This window comes from Arvicola amphibius, chromosome 4, assembly GCF_903992535.2.
Source record: "Arvicola amphibius chromosome 4, mArvAmp1.2, whole genome shotgun sequence".
NCBI classification, from domain to species: Eukaryota; Metazoa; Chordata; class Mammalia; order Rodentia; family Cricetidae; genus Arvicola; species Arvicola amphibius.
This window is the reverse complement of record NC_052050.1, coordinates 21,762,207-21,768,206: the sequence shown is the minus strand read 5'-3', so window position 1 is coordinate 21,768,206 and position 6,000 is coordinate 21,762,207.

The following is a 6,000-nucleotide window of genomic DNA, read 5'->3' as shown; positions in this document are numbered from 1 at the left end:
ATGGCTATATAAGTTATAAGAGTTAATAAGCAGCCTGAGCTAATGGGCCAATCAGTTTATAACTAATGTAGACCTCTGTGTGATTTCTTTGGGACTTAACCATTGCGGGACCTGGGCAGGGCAGAAACCCCGACAATAATGTCTGACTCTGGCAGCCCCATGACATCTCTCTGACTCTGCCTTTTTCCTCCCAGCATTCTGTTTAGTTTTCCCTGCCTAGTTCTATTCCCCTATAGCTCTGTTATAGACCCAAAGCAGTTCCTTTATTAATTAACCAATAAAAGCAACATATAGACAGAAGGACCTCCCACACCAAATATATGATTCTGGGGAAAATATTAGAAAGTATTACAACGAACAGTCATCAACCATTCTGGTTGTACAAGAACAGGGCACAAGAACAGCTGATCTTTCAAAAGCACCAACAACCCTACCTTTAAAATGGTACATAGACAGACCTGTATGGGTTGTATAATGCCTTTAACAACAGAGGAACTGAAGGCCTTAGAACAGCTTGTACAGGAGCAGTTAAATGCTCAGCACATTGAGAAGCAATGAGCCCTTGGTATTCTCCAGTATTTGTTGTTAAAAACAAATCTGGAAAATGGAGAATGGTAACAGATCTACAGTCTGAAATTTCTTTGACTTCTATATTACCTATATGATGGCCACTACAGTTATTGATTTAAAAAATTATTTTTCATTATATCTTTATATAAAAAAGGCAGAAAAAAATTCCCTTCGTGGAGCCTACTTATAATAATTATAAGCCCTTTAAGAGATATAAATGGAAGATTCTTTCACAGGGAATTAAATTACCCGACTGTGTAAGTCAGCCATTGGAAATAATATGTAAGCAATTTCTTCAATCTTTTCTGGTGATATGAAAGGCCAAGCAAAGTTGTCCCTCCTCTGTCTTGTGCTCAGGTAGTTATCATCAATAAGAACAGCTGTGTCTCTTCATCTCCATACATCTGTGGTGAACTACCCCAATATATTTTAAAGTGATACTTATCTATATTTCAAGTCCTCTATTAAAGTGTTATACAATCTACTAATATTGAAGTCATTCATTCTTTCATGCTGTTCTCATAAATTAGGCTTGTACATCGCTGTTGAGACCAACTCTCCAGGGATAATCTAAGCTACTGATTTTCAGTCTTTAGGCAATTGAGCACATAGTCTCTATAGTAGTGTTTCTGATGTATAATAGTAAAGTAATGCTACTGGTAGCATTAACAAAAATCTTTTGACATAATTCTATTTCAGACTTATCACCTGCCTACACAGCCTTATAGACAGCCTGGGAACAGACAAAACAGGTTCCAGTGTGGTGCAGGACAATTGTCTATATTCTGTCAATTATGTTTTAAATAAACACTGATTGGCCAGTAGTTAGGCAGGAAGTATAGGTGGGACAACCAAACAGGAAGTAGAGGTGGGTCAAGGAGAACAGGAGAATTCTGGAAAGGAGGAAGCCCATTCCTCCATAGTCCTGTCCCAATCACAGAAGAAGGAAGATGTGATTGCCCTGCTGAAAAAGTTACTGAGCCATATGGATAACATAGATAAGAATAATGGATTAATATAAGTTATAAGAGTTAATAAGAAGCCTGAGCTAATGAGCCAATCAGTTTATCATTAATATAGACCTCTGTGTGATTTCTTTGGGGCTAAATGGCTGTGGGACCTGGTGGGAGAACAGAAACCAGACAGGACAGAAAACTCCGACAACACCAGTTCAAGGCTAACCTGCTATTTACCCCCAGATTCATTACCATCTCTTTAGAATACATTCCCCTAGTACTGTGTCATCTTGGCCTAGACTGTATCTATCCCAGATGGAAATCATCATAGAGGAGGGTGGAAGGCTTAAATACCGACATGACCATCCCTTTGAAAAAGTTTAAGGAAAACACTGCACTGACTGTTTACATCCTCACACTCTCCCTATCCTTAAAGAATTGTCATCCATTGAATAGAAAAATGATTTGCCCATCACTTCTTGCTCCTCCTTACCTTTGTCAGAACATAAACCTATCTTCACACAGACACAAGAGAGGAGAGGCTCTTACAAAGACAGAATCTTGGACTAATGGGGATTCAGGATAGAAACCAACATTTAGTTCATCACTGTGGATGCCATAACAACATGTTAACCCACAATAACATTATTTAATAACCCACTTAGAGATAATAAGTGCAGGAAAAGATCAGCTGTGTAGAAGAGAAACTGCCCCAATTCATCTTTTGCAGGAGTCAGACACCTGACCACATGGACAGACAAAAATCCAAGTAGGAATGACGCCGTTATCCACTAGAGAAGTAATACACATGCAGTTTTATAAATAAAAATATGAGAATTTAAAAGTTGAAATAAAAAATAGGTATACGTTCATTAAATGGTCAAATTACATGAAGACTTTTTAAAATATAGAAAGTACAAATGACTAAAGGAATACATTAGAAAAATGGTCAGCACCACGAGCCACCAGGAAATACAAATCACCACTTCCTTAAAATTCTACCTCACTTCCCTCATCAAGAAAAACAACAAAAACAAATGCTGGTGAGGATCCAAGGGGAAAGGAAACCTTTACACACTGTTAATGGGAATGGAAATTGGCACAGTCTGTATGGAAATTAGCTTGTAGAATCTTTTTTAAAAATCTAAAATTAGAATCACCACATACAACAAAGAACGAGCCTGCCTGTCTGTCAGTGGACGGATGCATGAATAAGATATGGTGCATATGAGAAAGAATGAATGATGTCATTGGCCAGAAAAACAGATGAAATTTAGAGATCATCTTGATAAGTGAAGTAAGTAGAATTCCAAAGATACAGGCTATGTTTTCCTCATATAAGGAAAGGTTGGGACATGAAAGAAACAATAGGACAATTTGGGAAGAGAAGGAGAAACAGGAGGAGGCCATAGGGGACATCAGAGAGGGTGACAGTGAGTGAATTTGATCAAACTGTGTTACATGCATTCACCACCATGTCGTGATCAAATGTACTGTTTTGTAAAATCAGTGCAAGCTAATGCAAACCAATCGATTTCTGTATGTCATAAGACACAAAAATGGAAGCTTTAAATTAAAACACATACAGTTCATCCAAGCAATGGTAGCATACACCTTTAATCCTAAAACTAGGGAGGCAGAGGCAGATGGTTCTCTGGGAGTTCAAGGCCAGCATGATATACAGAGTGAGTTCCAGAACAGCCAGGAATACATAGAAAAAAAAAACCTGTCTCTGAAAACAAAAAAAAAAAGCAAACAAACAAACATATGGTACAATAAAAGAAACTCTCCAAGGATAAATCTAGTAAAAGAAGGACTAGTCTCCTACAAAGGGAAGTACCAATGTCTCATGAAAAGAAATCTTCAGGTACCCAGAAGACTACGTACAGCCTTTGTGTTTAAAACAGAAACAACTATAGTAGCATTGTTTTGAAGAGTCCCAAACTGTAAAGAACCTGATTTCTCATAATAAAATTCCATTCAGTGAGCAGTGTCAAATTCATGTAATAAAATATTATACCAACATAAGAATGAACAAACTGGGGTCAGGATAGAGGGTGCTGTCACAGTCATCCTATGATCAAGGACACAGATTGTTTTGATTCACAAAGACGGTCAAAGTGATGCTAAGGTTGGAAGACCGACCCTCTAAGACAGTGAGAACCAGCTTTTGAGGATGGGTGACATGAAATGGTTTGTAAGGACCGAAGTTAGTTTCCATTTCTTTAATAATGCTATAGCTCTGTTCACCTTTTATTCTCTCAAATGGGAAATTAATTATCTATATACTTTTAGTAAATAGTAGGCTAGAGTGAGGGAGAAAGAGTAAGAAAGAGAGAGATACACATCCCATTCCCCATAGATAAATTTGGTAATAAATTAGGCGCATGTCAAATAATCATAATTCTGTCACTAAATGGAAAGAAAAAGGTACAGTAGAGAAGACAATGAAGGAAAAAGACCAGACAGATAGGGATAGGGATGATGTAAAGAGAGCAAAGCAAATGGAGGGAATCAGGAGATCACCAGCCTAAGGTCACTGCCCCTGCTGACAACAAGGTGTGCACTGGAGTCACCATCTCACTCTCCTTTGTCTGGATCTAAGGACTTCCTCCCCCATGAGGTTTTAAGTCATGGTCATTCACATCTCTACTGGTGCCTTCTTATTCCTAATGTGCTGCTTCTTTTTACAACAACCAGTACCAGTTCTACACTGCCTTGAAAAATACCATTCCAGATGCGCTGATCTCAAACCACGTTTAATGAGCCCCAGATACACAGGGATGGGAATTTATACAGAGATTGACACACACCTGGGACAGTTTGGAATTGGGCTTTGTGGGCAGAGAACTAGGTGTTGAGTCCATCATAGTGAATAGAGCACACTCATGACCAGAGACATTTATAAATCTAAGCACAGACAGCAGAAGAAAGTTGTAAGAATGAAAGAATCTTGACCTTCCCATAGAGCAGGGGCTACCAAAGACCAGACGAGGACTAGAGCTGCAACAAAGCTGATGGGAGGAGCACCTGCCTTATTAGAAAGAGTTCAAGTAGGCTATCCCCAAATAAGAAAAGGATGCTTCCAAATGATTCAGAACATGAGGTGAGAATTTCCTTCTCCATGAACACAAATTAAATATGGAAATGGTGAACAAAGAGGAAGAGTCTTTCTGATTGGCCCAAATATTAGAGGTCTGTGGTATAAAAGTCAGTGACTGGAAGAACTTGCTACACTGTTGTAAACTCATCTGTGAACAGAGTAAAACCCTCCACACCTGCTACCATGGCCCTCTGCTGCTGCCCACCTTGCTGTGAGCCATGCTGCTGCAAGACCACCTGCTGCCAGCCTTGCTGTTGTGAATCCAGCTGCCCTGAGTCCATCTGCTGTCAGCCTTGCTGTCCCCCATGTTGCTGCAGCATACTCTGCTTCCAGCCCTCCTGCTGCATGCCCACCTGCTGCCAGTCTTGCTGCTGCATTCCCACCTGCTGTCAGCCCTGCTGCTGTGTGCCCACCTGCTGTTGCCAGCCCTGCTGCTTCGTGCCCACCTGCTGCTGCCAGCCCTGCTGCTGCGTGCCCACCTGCTGCCAGCCCTGCTGCTGTGTGCCCACTTGCTGTGAAAGCACCTGTTGTGAAAACACCTGCTGAAAGAGCATTTGTTCCAAATCAACCTGTGTAAACATCTGCTGATATGAGATTTCCCTTTGTATGCTGTGATTACCATTGACAAATAAAGGAACTGCCTTGGCCAGTTGATAGGGCAGAACTTAGGTATGTGGGGAAAACTAAATGGCATGCTGGGAGAAAGGAGCCAATGTCAGGGAGAAGCCATGCAACCCTGCTGGAGCTGGATGGAACTTTAGCTGATAAATCACAGTCGCATGACAATACACAGATTAACAGAAATTGGTTAAATTAAGATGTAAAAATTAGCCAATAAGAAGCTAGAGCTAATGGGCCAAGCAGTGTTTTAAATAACATAGTTTCTCTTAGGACTGGAGGGGGTAGTAAGAAGGAAATGGGAATTTTTAATAAATAAATAAATTAGATTAAATAACACTGGTTTTGAAGAAAATAAATATTAGATATATTTAATAAATAAATAAATAAATAACATAGTTTCTATGTGATTATTTTGGGGCTAAGCATCCGGGAACTAACTAGCAGCCTCCTTACAACAATCTGCTGCAACACATGCTGCTGCCAGCCCTGTTGCTGCATGCCCTCCTGCTACCAGCCATGCTTTCTACAACTCTGCTGCCAACCAACAGGCTGTGAAACCAGTAGTTGCAAGACCACCTCTCTTAAAACAACCTGTGCCACCACTAGCTGCTACACACCCTGCTGCTAACCCTGCTGCCTCTAACCCCAAAGGAAAACCTGTGCAGCCATGTTCTGAGGAGAGTTGACATGCCCAAGATGCAAAAGTCACACATTAACATTTGCAGACCCCCTTCATGTCCTCACCAGGAA